Source organism: Centruroides sculpturatus, unplaced genomic scaffold (assembly GCF_000671375.1).
Source record: "Centruroides sculpturatus isolate CEXI.00-Female unplaced genomic scaffold, Cexi_2.0 scaffold139, whole genome shotgun sequence".
Lineage (NCBI taxonomy): Eukaryota > Metazoa > Arthropoda > Arachnida > Scorpiones > Buthidae > Centruroides > Centruroides sculpturatus.
This window is the reverse complement of record NW_019384370.1, coordinates 178,053-203,067: the sequence shown is the minus strand read 5'-3', so window position 1 is coordinate 203,067 and position 25,015 is coordinate 178,053. Positions and strand designations below refer to the sequence as shown.

Here is a 25,015-nt window from a genome sequence, read left to right as displayed (position 1 = left end):
AGAAAATCTAAATTTTCACAAAGCATATTACAAAGAATCTATAATTTTATGTAGGCATGGAATTTTTCATATAAATTTTGTTACACTGTTATGATAGAAAAATTTCCTTTTTATTTACATAATAAATTATTAAATATTGTTAAATAAATAACAATTTATTTATAAAATTTACAGACAACTTCACATTTTAAATTAGTAATTTTTCATTTTCTTAACCAAGATTGGGTTATAGAATTTTAATATTATCTATAAAATAATATGAAAATTATTTTTTGGATCTATTATTTGGAAGTATTTTTCTTTTGCAGGAAGAGTTATAATTTTCAAAGTTAGATCAAAACTACTTTAAAGAAAGTCGGTAGGAACTCCTCACTTTCAGATTGGTGATCATTACAAGAATATCCAAGATTTTCAGATTATTTGAAAACCATTTCTGTCAAAGACATCCCACATTTTAAGAACATAAACCATCTACTTAACTCATCAGTGAATTATTGATTATAAGAGTTCTATCCAGTCTAAAATCGGGAAGAGGAAGAAGCGGAGGGAAAAAAAAATATATTTTTGATAGCAGTGAGTCAATGGTGCAGATGGCAAAGAGGAAAAACAGTCGTCCGTGACATATTGTGACGTTTAATGGCATCAACGTAATAATAAGACTTTACAACCACAGGCCACTGTCAGAACGTTAAGGGGGAGGAAGTTTAACGGTAGTTTAAAAACCCACACAAGTCAACCGTCCTAACTGGGGATTTATAGAACGGGTAGAGAACTGGAACGAAACTAAACTCGTACAATCGATTGCGGTTTCGCGTGCTTTTGAGCGTACCCATTATTTACGACCGCTTTAGACCTAGTTGGTGTGATCTCACTCGTAAATATCCACGCGGGTGGGAGGCTTTGGAGAATTGTATCCCAAATCCTCATTTTTAATAGCATTTGCCTCATTGGTCCGTATCGAGTGACGTCGAGCGTCTGACAAACGATATTTGCATTAATACCTGCTATTACAATATTTAACCCGTAACACTCTGATCCGAAGCTTAATAAGTTCATAAATAGGAAAATGATCTTGTCTCTTAGGTAAAGGAATCGCTAATGTTTACTCTCATCCGATTCTATAATGAATAAACGTTGTGGGATCCGACGGCACCCATCATACATCTTGTATCATGAAAACTAAAAAAGGTGATAGTTTTATATAATAGTGCCTCCAATTTAAGGACAAACTTCCTCTTAAAGTAAAAAAAAAACAAAAAAAAAAACAATGTCAAGAATCTCATCGATCACGAACGAAGTATTAATTTTAAAGGTGGAATCAGAGAAGGTCGATTGGTCGCAGGTCATTTAGACAATAAGTATAGCATTAAAGGGAGAAGGAGTCCGATACGGACTTAAAGTGGAGCGAAGGTGAATGAAGGATATGGCGGTCCGGTTGTTTAAATATCGCACAGTTTTCTGCCAGAAATACGGCTAATATGTCGAGTTGGAGTTCTTCTGTAACGGGACCAATGGCCCGACTTGGTAAAGCCAGCCAGCTTACCGGCTAGACACTGTATGTCATCCTGAACAGTATTACAGGGATTACACTGCGTACATCGTTGTGATTTTATGGGATATCCATAAGGTCGTTGGCGGCAGTCTTCCGCCTGACATACCACTCCATCGTTCGGATTAGGTCGAAGGTTTTTCCTCCTGGCTACTCTAACCGACCAGCGGGATGGGATAACCCTCATTGTTTCTTTCTCCGTTATACTGCGATGGACCGGACAACTGTCTGTCATTCATGGTCCACAACTCTGCCGTATTGTCCACCGTCCTTCCTAGTGATAATCTCGGACATAATTCTCAAAATACTTTTAGTTTCATATAATAACTTGTCTCCTCAGAAATGGCTTTTATTTTCTTTCTTCTCCACAGGTCCTATTTTATCAAACAAAAACCTTCTTAAATTATTATCTCATCTTGCTCGCTGTATTAATGATGAATACTATGTATATATCGGATAAAACATATAATTTTTCATCTTTACATGTGTCATCTCGTAATTTCTTTTAACAGAAACTTATTTTTTATGGGTTCTTTGACTCGCTGTACTTACTAATAAGAGTATTGCTGCAGTCTTTGCCATTTATATAATTCGAAAGACGACTCGTAGACGTTTAATTGCCTCTGCATCTGTAAAAAATATTACAATTTAATTTTTTTATATAATTTTTTAAAAAATATTTTACAGCCTTATTTCACACATTTAAATTTAAGGAATGTTAAAGTTTATTTAATACGTTTTAAAATCGAATATAGCCTACGAAAAGGAAATATATAGGAAAACTAAAATGTTAAATTTAATTTTATAAAGCTTTAAGGTATATTATTCATTGTCGGTAAACATTTCGGGTAAGTTAAGCGTATTCTTTTTTTGTAATTTAATTTATTTTTCTTCTTTTCAGTCGTAAATCTTTGAAAATTAGACAATGGTACATGCGCTACTGAGAATTTTGTTTCTTTTTTCAACCGAAACGAAGTGAAACAAACAGATCCGAGTCTTCTTTGACACTGATCGAAATAGTTTTTCGAACAAGCGGAACTATTTATGGGGAGTAAAGTAGCCGGAAGTGTCGCTACACCTGCCGACATGAATGACAAATGGAGAATTTGCAGGATGACAATAGGAATAAGTGTAGTTAATTTTAGAATAAGTGAAATTATCTTAAAGCAATTCACTGCGGTCGGAACTTAAAACAAAAATTCCTAATTAACTTATTTATACACGAAGCCAAACGCCGACCCGTAAAAAAAGGGGGGCGATAGCCGGAATTTGTGATTCGTAATAACAGATGGCACCACGTTAATCCCGTAAAGACTCTCAATTCGCCGGCCGTAAAATATTACGTGACGCGTTTAATACTTTAAAAATTTATAATTGAATGTTTTAATTTTAGAATTAACCGATTAAATTAATTTCAATTGAGTAAAAAGTATTTAGTGCCGATATGGTACCGACAGGTGCGCCTCTTGCGGTTGACGTCGGAAGCTTTTTTTCGAAGTTTTCTAACCGAAAAGTTCGGCTGAATAAGCACAAGATGGCTGAAGTGTCAGTAGTAGGCAGCTGCCGGCAACACGCTTGTCTCGTCATTCACTATACATTAACCATATATCTCTCTCCATATTTTAATTAATATATTCATTGAATAAAATTTGCTGATCACACTTTCTTCACTCAAAAAAAATATATATATGTAGTTAATGAGTTTGTTTTATCTGCCGTAATCCGATTTAATTAAATACAAAAGGAAATAAACTACTTTCGAACCCTTTCGCGCCTTCACCTTTAATGTAGGCAGAGACGGACTAAGGCTAAAGCGGGCCCTAGGCAACATTGTAATTCCGGGTCTATTTTTAAAATTAAAAAATTAAAAACCTAATTTTTGGGGCCCCAAAAATTACGGGCCCTAGGCACGTGCCTAGGTTGCCTAGGCCTTAGTCCGCCCCTGAATGTAGGGATAACTTAGTGGCATCAGATATAAATACAGCGTAACACTATAACATTGTGAGATGACAGCGTATCTTATTGTTAATGGTAGAGTAAGAGTCCGAGTTCGATTTTCATTCTGAACGCATTTTATCTTGGTATATTTTACATTTACTAAATTTTAATAAAGACTAAAACCGGTTTCAATATGAAATAATTTCTAAATTTTTTTCTGTGTTATATTTATATTGGATAGTTCAACAACTTAACTGAATAAATAATATAATTTTTTTTATAAGAATAACTTTTATTTTAACATATTCAACTATAGGGTCAGATAGAATGCCAGCAAGGCTTTGGACAGAGTGACTTCAAACTCTCTCTTATATTTTTATTAATGCATGTTTAATACCAGAGGGATGACATATATCACTTTTATATCAAGTGTTTTGCATAAATAAAAATAAATAAAACAAAAAGAAACTTCAAATTTTGCAGCTAAATGGGTCCTAAATTAGTGAGGTTACTCATAAGTATAGACCCGACCGCTCTTGTTAAACTATAAAAATATAAAAATTAAAGTAAATTTTATCTATATTTAGCTTGATACCCCCTTAAAATGATGAAACAAGATTAAGAAAGGATATTTTTAGTTCGGTTAATATTATTTTATTTAAAAAAATTAAATTATCTGATTACGAAGTCTTCTAAATTTTAGAGCAAAACCTAATAGAAACGTCAGAAATATAATTTTTTAAATTATAAAAATCAATAGTCTCGGAAGAAAAAAAAAAAACTTTCCAATAGTTGACTCGAGGATTAGCTTTCAGATTAAGGATTAAAGTATAGAAATGTCTCTGAATAGTTTTTAATAGTAAAAACTGGTAGAACTTGTTTTAGAATAAAAGTTACTAACGTTGTAACTTTAAAAGAACAATTACATTATTTCTACTTTTACAGTCTCTTGTTACGATTTTCACATCACGGAGTACTTCCTTACATATTAGAAAGTTATCTGGAGATGGAATACATCAGACAATTCAGGACACGATCCGGATCACGTGACACAGATAGCGGAAATATCTGATCCTGCACTCATTGTGCGCCTAATCTATCCCCATAAACTGGCCAGGAAATTGAATTTTTTCTTTCTTTAAAAATGACTGTAAAAAATTGACAACAATAAATGAGTATAGAAGAAAGATTTCTTTAGTTTTGTCGAGTCAACGAAAGCGCTTTCAACTGTATTTTTCTCCAGAGAAAACTTGGAAATTGAATGAAGAAAAATCATAACACAATAAGAACAAAATGGTTATAATAATATTACAACGATTTTCAATAATTAAAAAAAAAAAAAAAGAGTGAGAGGGAAGGGTTCGGGTTAGATTTCACACCTCATTGTTTACGTACGACCCGAAACGTAAAAGTTAAAACTAACTTTAGGGCTACCTGGGGACACGCGTTGTGTTAAGTGACGAACGACACAACAAAATCTGACAGTAAAAAGTCTCGTGTAGGCATTAAAGTAAAAACGGGATAAACAATAGAGGAATTAAAGGTTGGAAAAAGGAAAATAATAGCGATACAAGAGACAATTACCGCTAACAAGTGAAAAAAATGTCGTCATGAAAAGCTATTAACAGAAGGGCCGTTGATAGCTTAGACACAAGAGCATGTTTAGTATCGCCGATACCCATTAGGTGGCGTTGTAGGATCTTTCAGCGAGCTTGTCGGCATTTTACCGATACCATCTCCACAGAAATTCCGACTCTGTCGGCTCCTGATGTATTATCGCCAGCCGGCACCGAGTATTTTTATACCTTTTACACGTGATAATTGTGTTTACACGCAGAAAACCTTCTGACGTATTTCACTTACCGTTCTAATCGGCATTCTTTCACCGAATTCCTCTTTCTCGATGTGATTGGTTGCTATTTTCAAATCTCTTTAAATTAACTAATCGAGCGTTAAAATAGAATTTTACCTAACTTTTGTGAAGAAAAAAAAATAATAAAATTCGAAGTTGGAAAACTTATAAAAGTTGTTTAATTTCAGTTGTTTAAAGTTGCCACTTAAAAAAAATTGTGGAAGAGGAGGGAATTGCGTTTTTTAATGCGTTTTATTGACTTCAATTGCATGGTTTCTGAAGACTTTCATTATTTTTCATGCCCGAATTTTTGTATAAAAAGAGGATTTTTAACCAATTAGAAAGTTTGGCAGATGAATTTTTGTTGTTGGGAAGTTGGTAATGGTTAAAAGTTTGCAAAGAGGGACGAATCAGTTATGAGGAGAAGGCATGGACACTATTGCATGTTATCTCGATGTCTGCGAAGATTTGTGTTGTGCCTGATATAGTAGATAACGGCACGGAATGTTTTGTGGCACAAACACTTGATTCTTTACAGAAACGCACATTATACATTCCAATGTTAAGGTATGTATGTTCTCTTAATGGCGTCGCATCTTGTTCACAATTGCACATACGTGACAATTTTAAAGTAGATATTAATTACTTCGGGCTATTACGGATGCCATATAAACACTTGTAAAATTAAGTATATAACCCCGCTTATAAATTTTTAAAAGAATTTTACAAATAAATTCTACTGCAAAACAATATTTCTTGTCAAGTTCCAAAAGTTGGCTCTGGAATGATGGAAGAATAGAATATGTCCTTTAAAGTTGTTTACTTGCATGCATATCTAGAATGCTATATTTCACTTGAAGTAACGGGAAAAAAGAATAAAATCTCAGGAAATAGAGAAAGTAGATAAAGATCTTACTGTGCAATAGGTCAAGAAATTTCTCTGGGTTGTGAGCTAGTGACACAATATACTGCCTACTTTACTCCTTAGTGTGAAGAATGGCTTTTGTTGGCTTGATGTTTAACTGCGCAGATAAAGAATTTTAATAATATTTCATAAAATATTTCTGCACAAATAATATAATTATCAGTTTTAACTCATAATATATGATTTATTAACGCTTTCCACTAATCAAATTCATGTACTAGGAACTTATTTTTGATTTAATCGTCGGCAATGTTTACTCCACAAATAATAATAATGCACTTGCATTATTATTTATAGGCTTTATAAATGCGTACAAAAATTCTATATATATTTTATTTATGATATTACCGAACATACTAATAGGCCTAAATATATATGTGTAGTAAATTGAAATGGTAAAATCGATAGAACTTCCTACAAAGTACCACAAAAATATCAATTTATATATATTTTTTGGGGGGTATTTTTTTATGTTATCCTATTGACTAATCAATACTTTTGCTATACAAAATTTACAATAATATATAATTAATTACCGTGTATTTTCTATTTATGAACACTATGCAATAAAATTTATTATTGGTTAAAGCGAATTACTTAAAGAGATTTTCGTCTCCAACCTCTGTAACACACAATCGAATATAACAGATAGTTTTGTCTTAGACGTGACATTGGCCACCTTTCAGGCGCCAGCTGACAATAAGACGTCAGATGGCTCAACACGTGCTAATTTTACACAACATATGTCGCAGAATCACGTGTTGTCAAGATGGCTTCCAAAACTACCTGAGCTTGGATTATACCCAGGAAAACAACAGGTAATACTTTCTTTTTTATTTTATTTTCTTTTGTTTGTTTCTGTAATTGCAATTCAATCTTATAATATTAAGTAAAATATGTAGTTAGTCAACGGTCGATATCTTATCGGTTTCAAAGTTTTATTTTTTATTACAACCGTAAAAGTACTTTGGCAACCATTTTAATTTTCCTCTGGAGGTTTATGGAAAAAGATAGGTTTTAAAGAGATCGATTTTGTGAAAACAGATAAAATATATCACTCTCTTTGGTAAGGAACTGTATAAACTTCGAATGATCCTATTATTTTTATCTTGATTTAATATATATATATATATATGAAAGAATTGAAATGAAATGATACTTGCAATGTATAGAACTATTTCACTAACTTATTGATAATTATTTATAGATTTATCAAGAGATTAAATCGATTTATAAAAGTAAAGATTTATCTTCAATGGAGTTAGAATAAACGTTACTATCTTAATTAACAAATGCTAATTTTTTTGTAAGAATATTTTAAAATTTTGACCGAAAATTAACTCTTTGTATCATATTTAATCGTGTTTCTATATCATTTATAAAATTTAGAATAATTATTATGCTCTAAACCTTAATAGGCCGTTTAAATCACTGTCAATCTAAAGATGATATATAATGTAAACTAATTGGATTACTTAAATGAGATAAAGTCGTTATATGTATGACGCGAATTGGAAAAAGGGAGCTTAGGAACTCTAAATGGTTCCCTACAGAATACATAAATTAATATTACGATACTAGATTACAGGAAGCTTGATAGACATATTCGTTTTCCGGTGCGTAACCATACAAGTACGGGTTTAACAATATTTTAAATAGCATCAATCTATCTCATTTTTATTAATTAATTAGTGAATACTTTATAAAGATAAACTACTTAACAGATATTTCTTACAAAACATAAAATTCTATTATTATTCGGAATTAAATGTAAATAAACGATTGGAGGAAAGATAAAGATCATTACTTCGTTCGACAGATTAAGTAGAACGTTGAACGTTAAAATAAGTTGTATCGAAGTTCTCACGTCGCAAATTTAGTATAGTACAGTATTAGCTCATATATATACATGCATACATAAGAGATAATTTAGTATATAGGGCGATTTAATATGTATAGATACACACACATTTATAACTTATATATATAAACACACAGAGAGAAAAATCGTGCTAGCCAAAAAATATCTATTTATGATCTTAAAAAATATTATCTACAATGTGAAAGTATTTTGGCATAACTTTATAAAACTATATAATTAATTTTTAAAAATTTCTCTCTCTCTTAATAGTTTATAAGGTGTATAAATATCTGGTACTTTTTATTAGAAAATTCATATTATTTTAAACTAAAACTAAGTACATTCTTATTTTTTTTAATTTTGAAGTATTAATTTTATGTATAGATATAATTAAAACTATTATTATAATTAAATAATTAAGTTACTAAAAATTTTGGGCGTTAACTGACTTTGGAAGTAAAGTAGTTTCCTCGATACATAAGAGATCGGAATCAGCATTTTATACATTAAAATTTTAAACAGGTCAACAAACACAAATTTAATAACAAATATATACAGTATAGCTTTAGTTTATAATACAAAATCCTTTCTTTAAAAAAAAAGAAAAAAGAAAAAAGAAATTCTTTATCTAGAGAGGTTTCAAATAAATTCGTGCCGTTACAGGACTGGAATAGAAACCTTGTCATCCAGAAAAATTTCAACAGTCCCCCAAAGTTAGACAAATAGACATAGTTCAGTCGGGTGATAGGATAGGCGCCCTACATTAAAAAAGGGACGGAGTTCTGATAAAAAGACAGAGAAACAGGACAACTTTTTATCGGACCTTGTCACCATAAGTCAACGTGGATTCGTTTAGTATGGAAAATAGAAAATCAAAAGAAGCGTGAAAACTTCGTTTCTGGTCAAAATGTCGAAATAGATATGAAAAATAAAAAAAAAATTAAAAAAAAAATCTCTCTCTTCTGTTGATTTCCAGTTTTGCATATCGCTCTTCTGTTGTTCGGATCTAGAGAAATCTCTCTCTTGTAGCTTTAATTATAAGATTTAACATATTTACATACACCAAATTCAAATATAAACATATTTCAATTAACTTCTACATTAAAAATTCCATAAAGTTATGAAAATGCAAACATTTATTTAGAATGTATTAATTGAAAAGGCGAGTAGGAAAGTGGTGTGAGTGGTTTCCTTTGTTAAAAATACAAAAAAAAATCTATTTGAAAAAATGAAAAAGTAATAAATATAGGTAATATGCAAATAAATATATTTGGTTAAAAATCATATTTTATTAAATTAATGTTAAATTATATCACACACATTCAAGTTACAACTACTTTTCATCTAACTCCTAAATTAGTCTCCCTCTAGCTGTAAAGTACACAGATATTCATTAAATCATATAATAAATTTACTTGTTATATTATCACTTAATAAAATATTAAAAAAATAAATAAATTCTGATATCTTAAAGCTGAAATAATTAATTTTGTTTTGAAAGAATTAAACTAAGATATGTTTTGTAGCGTGCAATTACTGGGTTGAAAGGCCTACAAAACATAAATATGTCGTTAAAAATATTTCGTGATCGTTTAGCGAAAATAAAATAAAGATTTTGTTTATCGAGAACATTTTTAAGCAATCACATAGTCTCGATGTCAATCGACGAGACACGCTTTCAATGTGTTTCACGTAGCAACTCATTACAGCATGACCACTGAGTTATGACGTCACGTCACGAACTATAACGTGACGTGGTTTTCTATCCCATTTACACGATGAGGCGAAATTTCTGAATCACGAGATTAATTCTTACTAAAAAAAAACACGATAGTTTAATTAAACGAATGCTATTTACTTCTATAATAATTAATGTGAGAGGGAATGTAATTAGACATATTACAGGGAGGGGGGAATAAGATTTTTGAAGCGGTTAAAGAGAAAAATGACATGATTTTCTTCCTCATAATTTGACTTTTTCAAGACAGTTAAGAAAAGATATTCATCGTCGCTCACTTCTTAAGGGTTCCGATCGGATAGGAGGACTGAGGTACCAAATACGGCTCGAGGCGATAAGCCTTAAATGTAGAACCATTAGTTGGAATGGTAGATAATGGGTTTGGACATTGTTTCGTTATGGTGTACGTAATAAACGTGAGTGGCCAAGTTTTAAAAGTGGTCACTTTATCCCTTTACGCCGCCATTAATAGAAAACTACTTTCAAATTTTATAAGAAACTTTCATAAAATTGATTTAATCGACTTTTTACATCTTTAAAAATTCTCCATTAGCCTAATTTGATTCGCGTGAAGCATATACACGTCTATTACTTTACTGATTATAACCGTCTAAAATTTTTTCTAAATTACTTATAAGCTAATTTGTTTCATCTCCATTTTTTCTATTAAGTTCTATTACACTTATACCCCTGTAAAGGGGGCTTGTCTGGAGATAAAGGAAAGAATGAAGGGAAGATGTCACAGGAGTAAATGTTACAGAAGTTAACATTATGTAATGGCTTCTGCCCTACTTATGTCCAAAATTGTTAAAATATGAAGCTTTAATTCGGCTAATTAACGCTTCGTACTTAAAAAATAAATTGCACGCAGCTATCAGGTAGGGAAATTTTTTTAATATATTTTTTAATGCATTCGGCAAATTGGCGCAATGTTTCTTTTCTTTTAGTGTCTATCAATAGTAAACTTTTCCACATTGCCTTTACAGTAAAAGGACTTTGTTCTTTGTTTTAAATAACTAAATTTAAAAAAGAAAAAATAAATTAATCGGTTTCTTTGTAATCTTATCGAGGAATTCCCTAAATAGCTCTCTATAATGAGTCTTTCGATACGTCATTAGTTGCGAGTCAAAATGGCGTCAAATATAATTCCTATTGTAATTAGTTTCAAAAATGGCGGCTTTTGTTTTAAGACTGTCGATTTCCTATTCCTGAAACGGTTCCATTGTTACTATGAAAATGTGCCAATGATATGAGTGACAGCAACAGTGGTGTAATTCCACCTTAGCTAAAGGTGATATATCTCGTTGGCAGCCATTGCTCTCATTACTTGAGTACACATTCGCATACTTTACTTCTTCAACAATCTCCAGGCACGTTTGATAAATACCTATGTCTAGTATCGCGGCGTTTTCCTATCATTCTTTGTCAGTCTTTTTTGGTGTAAATCAACGATGTCAGTCGTTTCTTTCGCTTCAACGAAAGTCTCTTCCATTCAACATCGTTCGAGTGCTTATGATATGAGAAGTAACTATGAATCTACTTAACGGATATCCTTCGGATACGTCAATAATAAATTAATCATTTTGACTGCTTTAGCGAGAGAAAAAAAAAGAAAAAAAAAGTTATTTTACTCTATTTTATTCTAAATAAACACGTCTTCCACGTTTTATATATAATTTAGGATTTTTAAATGAATGATATTTATGTATTTTAAGCGGAAACAGGAGATGAAATTGCAAATTTTATTTAAATTTAGGCATAAAATGACAATTTAGATTTTTGATTCTGAATTGGTAAATCGATAACGTATTTTAAAGTTTCTTTTCCAGGCATAAAATATAGAGAATTTTTCGAATTTTGACTATATTCATACCTGAACATAGAATAATTTACCAGCTTACGTTTCAATCAACATCTGATTTGTTTAGAGTTAAAAATATACATTAAAGAAATTAATTTTAATAAACTTTTTTCAACTTTAAAACTATAAAGTTGTTTTTAAAAGTCCGTTATCATTAGATGAAATTGTAACACGCATTTTGCTTATTTAATATAAAATTACGCTAAGTTTAATTAAATAATTAATCATTATTAATATCTTAATTGTAGTTTATGATGTCTTAAGCCAATTTAAAGAGACTGTTTATGTTTAAGCTAACGTTTAAAGCCACTATTTATACTTGAACAATTACCTTCTATCAAGCACTCATAACTACTAAGATATGTAACTTAATGTTATAATAAATAATATTTACATAACAATGACAATAACTAATCTACATTTACTTTTCTCTTATAAAATATTACAAATAACTAGCTTATAAGTCTAATTATTCTATACTTAGTTAATCTGGCTTAAAAAAGTCTCGTTTAAAATGTTAATTTCTAAAAAATTATTAAGGATATACAAAATTTTTTGAAAGATATACACTTATATTACATTTTAATAGCAGTAATTGTTAAATTGGAAGCATTATCGATCGATTTATTAGTCACAAAATTCGTTTAAACTGACCAAACCAATCCAAGTTTCTTAAAGAGATTCGATACTCCCAAACAGGATTATCTTGTGTGTTTAGAGGCATACTTGTATACAGAAAACTAGGCTAAGAAGGCAATTATGAATCTAAATTGTCCACTTTTACTGGTAGATAAAATCAAAACTGCCTTTTTTATCTCGGCAAATATCTTTAAGATATTTTCTTTTATAAGAAACGTAACTTTATATATAATTAATGGAACGTGTTTTATATGTAAAAACCATAAGGAAGTTTTTATTTATTTTAATTTCTTTTTTTGTTCTTCTTTTAGATCAACTAGTCATTAATCATCATCTTTAAGTAAAATGTCTAAAATTAAATTTTCTTTGTATGAATAAGGTTCATATACCACGCAAGAATCCATTCGTTTTTGAATCACGCTTCGGCTGTAGAAAACAGGTGAGTTAACCATTATGTATAAGAGCTCTCACGAAAGAAAACGTCTTTTACATTTAAATAACCCATAACACGCAATCAATGAGCATTTTCCTTTCAAAAGAGGTTTGAAGATATTCGCAAAACGTCAACAACTGGAATTTAATTGCTTAAAAACACTAAACATTCGATAAAAGTCGAATTTGAGGACCAAAAACTGGGTAACAGCTTTGTAATTCGACAATTACACTGAAGTGTTTTCGATCGCAGATTTTTTTCCTCCCCCTTCTGACGTTATTCGAATTTTCAATAATTTTATTTTGTAGAATTTGTTTCTCATGAGAAATCAGGATGTATTTTAATACGAAGTTAAAATCTTTCAGTGAAAATATCTTAACTTGACACTTTTCAATCTGCCTGCGAGTCCTGTAGAGGAAAAGCACCGAGTAAGACAAAAAAAATCTTCAATAAGAAGAAGAGAAAAAACAAAAAAAAGGGGGTAGACAGCTCTTCTATCGCCGACGGATCGCCGAGAAGAAACAGTATACTTTCAGCAAAAAATTAACAAAATGTAGCCCGGAGCTAAAATTACGCGGGTAAAGAATCGGTTTGGAAGCAGTTTAATGACAATAGTTGGAATGAGAGATGAATAAGATAAAACGTCATCCGCTTCCATCTGCGCCATTTTCATCTTCAGATTAATTACGCATCAATTCTTTAGGGTAACTCAGATAAAGTTAGATAGATACGGCTACAAAATGGATTTTCGACGGTCTAAACTCGAGTAAACATATGCTTTTTAAGCCTATTTCTGAAGTAAAATACATTGGTTACACTGGCGCGTTATCCTACGGCAAAAATGGGGTCTCAATCAATCTTTTATTAAAAAAAATATATATATATTTCCCTGGAAGAAAAATGTCTGAACTGTACTGTACATGGGGGCCCTACTTCAAATTTGTCTGGGCCCCACCAAACCTGGTCGGTAGCTATTTTCGATTATTTAAACCATTCGTTTAAATATCAAACGATTAAACGTGGAAAAGTTGACTTTAGTTTCTCATAACTAATATTACACGAGATATTTTTAGCCCAAAATTTGAATTCACACCAGAACTAATTTATCTTTTATCCAAAATAAAGCTGGCAGATGAGACGAAAGCGAAGATTTGTTCTTTTTAAATATTCGTCCAGTCCAAGCTCTAACAGCGAAAAGGAAACTTTGAACGAAAATTTAATTAAAGAAAAAGGAAACTAGATTAACGTTTGGATGTCGAGTCGGGGATTGAATTTATGGAGGAAATTCCAAAGTAGATCTTCTCCAAACACGATTTTGATCTAAAAATCGTATGAAAGTTGAGCTTAATTAGTTTATAAGTAAGCGAAAATAGCCCAAATGAAAATAATATTGTGGGCTTTACTATTTGATTCTCACTTTAAAAATTGCCAAAATTTTGATAGCGCCGGGATGCGAGAAGAATCAGGTAGAGAGGAACAGCTGCAGAGAAGAAAAACAAAATACTTCATAACACATAGTACAGTAAGTAGATAAGCAAAACTCTTAAAGCTCGTATTACCAAACCTTTTACAGATATGAGGTCTAATATTAGTTACCGACAGAAGTGGAGTTAAAGATCTCAACTTCACTTCATTATCTGTTAAACGCTGAGTTAAGACTTTTTCCCACTCCAAATGGACTCAAAAATTTCAATAAATATCATACGGACTATTTGGCTAGAATCGGCTACTTTTACTTTACTGTTGACGTTTCTAAGGTTAAAAAAATAAAGTCGGATAAGAGGGGGTGAGAGTGAAGAAATTGAAAGAAGGAAAAAAAATCCACATCTCCCCCACTTGATTCACCTTTTCAGACTCTCATGCATTTTTAAACAATACACTAAGTGCTAGCTTTGTTTGCTGTGGGGGAAACATACTATCTCCCCCTACCAACCTTTAACAACTATTTGCGACACGGAGTCTGTTTTACAGAAATCGATTTTTTTGCCCCGATATCCCCCAACCCATGAGAGAGAGGGTGGGATATTGTGATTAACCCACTTCAGCTTCGTAGCTGGACCATTCAGTCGGTCACGATTCTTGCCTTCTAGGTATTTTAAAGTAAATGAACAATCGTATATGGAAATCTAGCATTCGCCATTTATAATATCTCTCTTCTAAAGTCGACACTTACATTTATAAATCCCAAAAGGCGGATTTAAAAATTTACTGGTTCCCCTACTCTTTGGGAAATCCCTTGTTTCCATTAAATGCTTTTTCCATGCCTTCCCCGCCAGTATAAATGTTATATAATTTAATTTTCTATCCGTTACGTTACCTGGTATTATTTCTAGTGCTACTTTTTGATCTACTATTGATGATCCATTTCTGCTTCTCTCCCCTTAGAAACTTTATAATGATCGTAATTAATTCGTGGTTAATAGTTTAACAACAGATTTTACTTAAAAATTAAATCTTTTCAATAATAAAGATGGGTGGATGACGACTGAAAACACGAGAAAGTTAATAACAGTTACTCTTATTCTATATTTGTAATTAAAANGTGGCAAAATTTCACAATAAATAATAATAATATCTTGTAAAAATTAGAACCATTTCATTTCATATTTTTGTCGCACCTACAATTCGGACTGATTGAAATGAGCATGGAATTTTTCATTACTTATTCTGTGACAAAACTGAATTTTAGTCTTAAATTGAGATACTTAAATAAGGGGGCAGCGAAATTTTCCTCCATTCTGGGCAGCTGACACCCACGCTATGCCACTGGTAACTACTGTATTTACTCAAATACGTGATGCACCTTAATTTCTACATTCTCACATGTGGGTTTTTCTAAAAATAGACAACTCGAGACAAATTTATATCAAAAGAATCAGTATTTATTGCAGTAAAGTAACTTACTTTACTTGCAATAAATACTGATTTTTTTTTATATATAAATGTCTTCTTTGGTATTGAAGTAAGAAACTTCTTCACTTTGTGTTAGGCTCTTCTGAAATACCAGATTCAATGTTCATATCTTCCTGCATACAATCATCTTCAGTGCTGTTTAAAGCATCAGAAAGATATAATTTTTTGAAAGATGCTGCATGACTTTTTCAGAATTTTCATTCAAGTAATTTCAATGTTATTGTAGCATACTAACGAGATTGAGCTAAGACGATCTCTTAAATAGTTACTATTATGAATATTAATCTAATAAAATTATTAAAATGACACAATGGAGTTAGTGACTTCTAGTGACAAAGTAATAAGATGTATGACGCTAGAGATCACTAATTATGATGTATTCATTTCAAATCTACATTCGGAGATACTAAAATCTGAAAAAGCGCATCTTACATTCAAGTAAATATGGTAATATCAGGTGATATTCAACAAAATGCTCATTAGTTTGATATTACGTTCAATCTTAACATTGTTTGATTTTAGATACCCATTTAACCAGTGATTCTTAATCTTATTCTCTGTCTGCACCATTTAAACATTTTCATTTGAGATTTTAAAATGCATTCTTGCTTTCTGAGAAAAATTTATTATTTACTTAACTTTAGATGCATCTTCATTAATATAAAGCATTAAGTCTAGGTCGGGAATTTACAATAGTAACAGTAGTATATTTATTTNTCGAAACATATTTTTTGAAAAAAAAAAAATAAATTAAATTAATAATAATCAACTCTGAGGATGGAGGAAAAACTTTACCCTTGAAAATTAGCCCTCCCTTCCTAAAATAAACTAAAAGTAAAAATTTACCACAACCACTTTAAAAAAAAAAAAAAACAAAATTTTCCATTAAAAAATTCACATAATCTCAACGAAAATCTCACGATTTTAAAATGATAAGCACTCGAATTTTGTCTGCAAATAACAATTATTATAGGCCTCCACAAAAGTTCAAAGTTCAATTTTTGAATTCGAACTGTGTGCAGAACTATACGATTTCTAATATAACCTTCTTTTAAATCTGTAATAACGTCATACATTTAAGTCATTAAAGAAAACCAAGGTGACAGTCATCCCCATTGGTTTTTGCCTAGTTGTGAATAGAGTTACATTCCCTAACCTGGCCTCACACACACACACACACACACGATATAGTGGGTTAAGTCGGCGCCTACCGACATTGTTATATTGTTAGGAGCACATATAACCCACCTCCCTCTTATTCTCATGAGGAAACAAAGATTTAATTCAAAAGCGTAGGGATATTTTGGCAAGAAAATAATACCCTAACTGATCAAGAATGTAGATAATTAGATTGTATTTTTATTAATTCGAAAACAATTAAAGAATAATGACTAAACAATACTACTAGATAAGTTTGTACCAATTCTTGTAGTTGTACGACTCTTTGCGTCAAACTAAAAATAATCAGAGAAGGGAAGTCTTTTTTCCCTCTTTTGATTTTAGTTGTCTTTGCCAATCAGAGAAGGAAACACTTGACATATTCAACTATCCGTTCGAAATTTTTGGCTCGCTGTATCGGTTTTGTCTTTTCTACTCGGGGATCCGCTTGAAGGAGCTAAATGTAGTCATCATATATCATAGCCTGGATTTTAAGACGACTGACAGTAGCTACGAATTAATAAAAAAAAAAGTTTACCGTTATATAAAATAAGTAGTAAACTAAGTGACGTCGTGTGACGCGGAAGTTTTCGCTTTTCCAGTCTACGTCCCTATGATTAATCGTGTTACAAAGGTCGAAAGAGGCTGAAGTAATCTGCATCATCGGATAGTGTTTGACCAATAAGAATAGAGCTTGCAAAATCTCATTTTCTATAGTAGGATTAAGCACGTGATGGAAGTTAACCAATAAGGAAAAAGCGATACATTTTTATTTTATTTTATTATTGTTATTTTCTTTTTTTTTCAAGCATCTTCGTAAATCGATCATAGAATAAATATTTGCCAATATTTTTCTCGGTTTTGATATATAAGGAAAAAATTTCTTCTTTTATATTTTGTTTTATTTCATTTTAATTTCTAAGCCCAAGAAACGAGTGAAATAAAAATAAATATAAAAAGAAATCAGAAGTTGAAACAGAAAGAAGGGGAAAAATGTTTCCGATCTCCGGTCTTCTTGTATAAAATTGGCATTACTTTTCGATCCCAAATATGAGATTTTGGCAGCTCAGAGGTGTAGCTAGTGCTAGAGATATCACTTGTAGGGAAGAAAAAAACCCAAGGCTTACTGTTACATAGTCAACAGGGCACCAGTGCAACCACCAGATTTCCGATACGCTCAAAAATCGATTTTTCCCCCTCCCCCCGGTATCAAGTTGTGACAGGACCACCTTTCTAAACTGGGGCCTGACATTTCGCACCAGTGAACCTACAGGACCCTGGGTGTGTCACGTGACATAAGTTGACGATCGTAATGTCCCCTTTTTGCCGGACTCGAGGAATAATGCTCGGTCCATTTCGCTTCTAACTTAAAGGTTACAGGGAAATAGTGCGACAAGGGGAAGAAATGGCAACTATTATGACCCGACCGGGTTCAAAGAAACGTGTAAACTCTACGTACAAACCTCATCAGACTTTACGGTGCAAGCCACATAAAACTATTTACCGTTATGAGCTAGACAATATTCATCATGCCCGATATACCGATCCGTAAGAGAAGGAGGGAAAAACCGTTTTTCCCTATTTCTCCCCCCCGTTTCCTTCAAAAGTATTTGTTGCTTTTTTACGGCTATAGTAAATCTCGACAGGTAAATGCGACTAGAGGGGGTGGCACGGTTGATTTGGCCGCTGCTTTATCCAACTACTTCTTAACAGATTTCTCTCCTCGACACTAGAAAAGAGATTTTTATAAGCACCCTCGTAAAGTTTCTGTTTATTTAACACTTTGGGGATTTTTTTAATAATTATGCGCTTAAAATCTGACTGAATATTAATTTTATTTTTGATGAAATGTTTCCTCTTATCTCCTTTTCCCAGTTAAGTTACGATATAGACTTAGAGCTCTTAATTCCAAATTATGGATTTAATTAAGTTTATTTTTACAAGTTTTTGATTAGAATCTGTTCAAAATTAGATTTTCATCTAAGGGTAACATATACAAAATGTCACGTGTCCTCACATTTTGTTCACACTTTCGACAAAAACTTCTAACACAACTCTATTCATCTGTATAACTTCAAGTTTTAACGTGGGATTTTTCACAAGCAAACTTAGGTACAAAAATATTCCATTATTCACACATTAATAATAACTTTAAATATTGTAATAAATAACATTTTAAAGTAAACAACTTCAGTTTTGATACTATTAATAACTTGTAAGATATCGTGACTACGAATTAACGAGTAAAAACAATCGTACGTATCCTTACAAGTTTCCCAATATTTTAGATCTGTACTTGTTCTGTATCATGGAAGTTACTCGATATTACAGCCTAAAATTCGTATTAAATTAACATTAAACAATCAGATCATTTAATTATGTATAAGGGATATTAATTATCTTGATAAGGGATAATTATTAAAGCAATGGTTATCAAATTATGTAATATAAATTAATAATAATAAAAATTGAAATATCTGTAATTCTAATAACTTAAATTTATAGTTTACAACTGTAAAAACAGTTGAATTATACAAATAAATTAATAAATAATTAAAAATTAATTATTATTTTGTTTTAATGTACAAAGTTCATTAGTTTCCACGTAATGGATCTCTTGGCTCGCAAGATTTTTTTTTTCATAAATTACATCCGTGTCTTGTAAAATTTAACATTGTAAATATAATTTAATTTATTAATTTTCTATTATCTGTTATTAAGATTTTTCGCAATATATATTTGTCAAACTTTATTGAAAAGTAAGATTTCAACATTGGCGTATTGTTTCCGTTTTACGGAGCCCAATCCAACCAAATTGCTAGAAAAATTAATCAACCATTAAGTAATAAATAACGGCATCTTATAGAAACGTATTGTTTAACTGAATCAGTGTCAAGATAATTAAAGACACATGTTCTATTGAGACATTAAACAACATGTAGACCCGTGTGAAGAGTGGTAATAATTGGCATATTTGAAAGAGATATTTCCAAATTTATCGAAGCAAAAAAACAAAATGAAAATTATTTATAAACAACTATTAAATTAGAACTACTTGTGCGAGAGAATCGTACACTCGAAACACTAAACATCGAAGACCCCCTTCAGCCAAAATGACTCTCATCATCTCCTCGACCAAAAACAATTCTTTAAAGAAGAATTTAAAGATCAAAAAAGGAGGAGGAAAAACAAGATCCACTTATCAATTTCCCTCGTTATAATTCTTTCCTATTCATCTCAAAAGTAGACTTCATTAGTTTTCAGTCAAGTGGTCCGAAGTAACATCATTCAAAAATTTGCTCTTCAATAATTTATCCTCGGGCAAAACCCCATCTGGTGGAAAGAAGAGAAATCTTCTCAAAATATATGAAAAAAGAAGTTCGTATGTGGAGTTCTCACCTCTTCTCGAAACTGTTAATTGAATCTGGAAACAATCGCTATTCGCTTTATATATATTTACAGTTGTAGAAATCCCTCGCAGTCATACAACTCGACGAATTGAACATGTAAATCTCTACAGGAATACAACACGGGCAAAACGAGTAATTTCGCTTTGTACTAACAAAACCGCAGCTGAAATCGATTTCCACTTCTCATCCTAATAACCACTTTTACTAGGCAAAAAGAACTTGTCTCAGCTAGTCCTGTAGTCATTGCCTGCATCCCTCTCCCTCCCATCACACAAACATCTGTGGCTCCCTCCGGCGGATGTTTCTGTCAACAAGAATCTTTCAACCCATCTGATTTAGGCCAGTAATAAATGAACCTTTCCATTTATGTGACATAAGGCCTTAGATAGGCCCCGTTTCGTTCCCTTTCTACCTTAATTCCTATCGTCTTCTCGTACCAGCCGTTGTACAGCTTCGCGCTCTGGCATTTCCAAAGTGTTGAATGACACAAAAATCACAGGCCTTATAGTAAATTTATAGATAAAACTACAATAAAACAGTTCAAAAGTTTCTTTCATTACGTTACTTTCATATAAGCTAGCATCGAACTTCAGAAATAAAGTCTGAAAATTTGCACTCCTTAAGTGACGTGCAATTGAACGTTTCAATTATCAATTCTTCGAATCTAACTCGAATTAAATGATTAAAATCAATAAGATTTAAATCAGATCTTAAGATTTTGTGAAATTTCATTAGATTTTAACAATAATTTGTGAATTAAAAAAAGAAACCAAGCATTCAAAGCAACTTTCTCCAACTTTAGTTTTAGTTTCTCCATTTAAAAAACAATTAGAAAAAAATATTTTAAAATATAATATTTATTAAAATACAAGAGAGAAAAATTTCCATTGTCACAAACGATCATAAATAAAAAGGTTTTAAATAATAATCTATTTAATTTAAGCCTTATACTTAAGCTATTAAAGTTGCAATTAAGAGAATAATTTTTTTTCATTTATTTAATTTAATTAATTTAGAATGATAACTTAATTATTTCGATATTAGTTTAAATCTTCGGTAAACTTAAATTATAATATTCAAACTTCAATGAAAAAAATAAATAAAATAGCTTGTTTTCTCGTATAAAATCTCATTTTATCCTTGTTTAACAACTACGAAAATATGGAAATTTCAAATTTATAACAGTAAAGAATAGAGCAGGTTCTAAAAATCTTCGTATTAATAAATAATTATTGGAAAAAGATATTATAAATCTAACTTAGAAGATATTAACTAGTGCATTAATAGTTTGTGTTAGTGATTAGCATTAGCGCGTTATAGCTTTATGGGGCCCAGGTAAATTTGAATTAGAGGGCCCGTGTACAGTTGAGGGAGAATTTTTGGGGAAAATATTTTCTTATAAAAGATAGGTTTGATAATTGCCTGGGCCCCCATCAACAGGGGACCTCTTTTCTCATAGGATAACGCGCCAGGTGATTAGAATCTTATTTATCACACAGCCTATGAATAACTTTAAAAAACTGATATATTGAATCGCGAAGCGGAAAAAATGAAACACAGTTCGACTGAGAAAAGAAAATGAAGAGAAAAATATAAGTTTTTGATAGAGGTTTAAGACGACTCATCGAACAAATATTTTTCTAGGAAAAGTTCCATAAGCACGAGAGCTCTAAATCGAATACTTCCTATAAATTTTTTCCCGAGCGCTTGTCACAAGAAAGTAAAAATGCGAACGATAAAAGAAAGCGAATTAATCTAAATTATGAATTTAACCGTATAGCATCAATTTAAGAGGTTTAATAACTGAAAGACAAAGACTGAAACCTAATATCCCGTACTGGATAGACAGAAATCGAATTATAGTTAATACTAGAGCGGCATTTTGTATTACGACAATAGAACGGTATCCTATAAGTTTAATTCTTTAAACAATTTATTAATAAAATGATCAAAATTCATTTTGCATCAAAATTTGCATAATAACTTAATTTGTGCAAAAGTTATAAATCGGTTAATGGTTGTAATATGGTTAAAAAGCACGAAAGAACTGCTACTAATATGAATTAGGAGGCAGCTAACTTGGTTACAAGCTTGATTTCACATATCGATTGATTTTGGCTTACTTCGGCTTAGTCATTTCACTAGTTAGTTCTTGTGGGTAGAATAGGAGGCCTGTAGTATTATTAGTGGGGAGTTTTAATACGGATGGTACGGTTATCTCCCTCCTTCCTACAGATATTTCGATTTAGATATCCGCCATAAATATGGTGAAAATAACCCAAACGTACTGTACTGTACCAGTGCATAAAAGTTTTTCATGTTCGACTTCTAACAGGCCTACATTAATTGCTCTGCAGCCATTCTACTTAAACGAATTTATAGGCTATTTTTTTGTCGTGTATACACTATTTAAGTTTTTATTTTGAATAATTATTCTTACATCTTTAGCGTTTTCTGCCATCAAAAAGATCTAGTTATATGCTTAATTACTATAGCTATATTATAGATATTAAGCTATAATTCAAAAAATATATAAAACATTTATTATTAGAAATTATAAAACAAACTGGCACATATTTAAAAGTATTTTAAGTTAGAATAAATAGATATAATAGGCCTTATAAATGCTTACATAGACTTTATATCCTACATATATATAGTCTATAAGACCCATGTAAGCATGAAAGAGATATTTACAGCATATTGTTTACGTAAGTATCTTATATAACATCTATTCAACATAATCTTTTATATAATAGAATCAGACTCACATTAAAAAATCTTTGAATTTTTTCCCATTTTGAAGATAAATTTCAGCTTTTAACTCGAATACTTTAAGGTAAATTGAAACTTCATTTTCTATATTATATTAATATTTGTAATCTATATTTATACCAATTGTTTATTTGAAATATCAACGAGACAAATATTATAAGAGTTAACGTATTAAAAGTTATACAGTATATTTACTAAAGCATTTAAAAAATTTATATGGAGAAGGATACGGTAATAGTAAAGCTACACTTTATAAAATGTAGATTTTTGTAATAATACTCTGTATAAAATTTTTTTATATATAGTAATATTATTAGAAAAATCTAAATTTTATACGTTGTGGCCTATCTCGTATTCGCAACTGCAGTTTAATTTCGATACAAGCCAAAACTTCTTTTATTAAATATTCGTGTGTGACATTGTGCATTTTATGAATTATCAAATGTCACCAAAATTAAATGATTATACATTAAATATTCATTACTTTTGGTAAATACAGTCACAAAAAAATTTATAGATTTTTCTTCTTATAATCGGGATCCAGAGTCATAAACGGTGAAATATAACGAGATGCTAACACTACCATAAAAAATAATGCTTAATTATGATTTATAAGCACTGTAAAATGTAACGTAAGATAAATTTAAATTTATATATTCTCGGTTCTATTAAAATTTATTTAATTTAAACGATTTTGTGCAAAAACATGATTTTTTTTAAAGTAAAAATATTGAGAATTATGTCTTAAAGACTAAAGAAATTTTAAGCTTAATAATAATAATTATTATTATTATATGTTGCTTCCACATTAATAAAATAGCTAACATAATTAATGTGTAAAAGTATTTGTTTCTTATATCTTACCCCAAGTTCATTTATTAGCATCAGACGGTAAGATACAAAAGCTATTTTATCAATAATTAACTAATTTAAATGACTAAAATTTGTTCGTGTCTTCTGTCACGTTGACTTGTTGCTAACTTAGTCAAAGTGAAGCTTGTAAACAATACTTGTATAGGGCCTCATTACTTACGCTAGTCTCACATCAAACAATTGCAATCGTCTGTTGTACCATGTCTAAAATTAGAGACGGTCTAGTTGACTTGACTGAACAAAGAGAATGAAGGAAAGTGAGAAACAGATGGTGTTTTAACAAATAAACATTCGCAATACAGCCCAAAGGAGCATAGGTTACTGAAGTGTGTATAAATCACTGTCACACCTTGACATTATATTTCCGATTGTCACCAGACTGTTACTACTGCTTTCTGCTAGTGGATGATCCCAGGTGTAAATATTCGAAAATTTAAATAGTATATTTAAAAATTTGGGAGCTTTTAAAGGATAAAAAATTGCATATAAATGTACACTCGTATATATAAAAGCACATTATTCTAGTTTGTTTATCTAAATAAGGAGTTAAAATCACGTCTCTTCTAGCATTATTCTTTCCAGAAGAGAACTTATACGAACTGATGCGAAAAATGGGGGGAACTAGACCCTCAATTTTACTTTTTTTTATTCGATTTCAGCTACGAAAGATGGTTTATAGATTGTGAAAAACCAGCTGTTTTCATTGATGTTTATCTGAAATTAAAATTACTATCAATCGTGATGCTGTTAACTAGTCATTAAACTTTTAGAGGAAATCTAAATAGTAAACTGATTAATTGAATATTTGTTATGATTTAAGAGGATGTTTATGTACTGTACGTTAGAATGAATGAAAATCACTCCAAGTTAATATACGCATTTATAAAGCGAATAGTTTGAGTAGCATGCACATTGCCTGTAATGAATTTTATAAGTTGCAAATTTCAACTTTTTGTTTACTTATTGTGATGTTGACAACAATAATAATTAAGGCAAACGTTACATACCTGATGCAAACACCTACTGTAGGGGACGGACGACAAAGAAGACTAGGTGCACGTGATAAACCGAGCTCACTTTACTCCATCGC

The 25,015-nt window shown here is 31.0% G+C and overlaps 1 long non-coding RNA gene across 1 annotated transcript; it reads right to left on the bottom strand.

The window, feature by feature from the left end:
- Positions 1–263: 263 nt before the first annotated feature.
- LOC111614362 lies at positions 264–25,015 on the bottom strand. The gene is made up of 3 exons (XR_002754914.1): positions 24,933–25,015; positions 6,256–6,361; positions 264–2,178 (listed from the first exon to the last, which is right to left on the bottom strand). It is a non-coding gene; the product is annotated as an uncharacterized LOC111614362 (long non-coding RNA).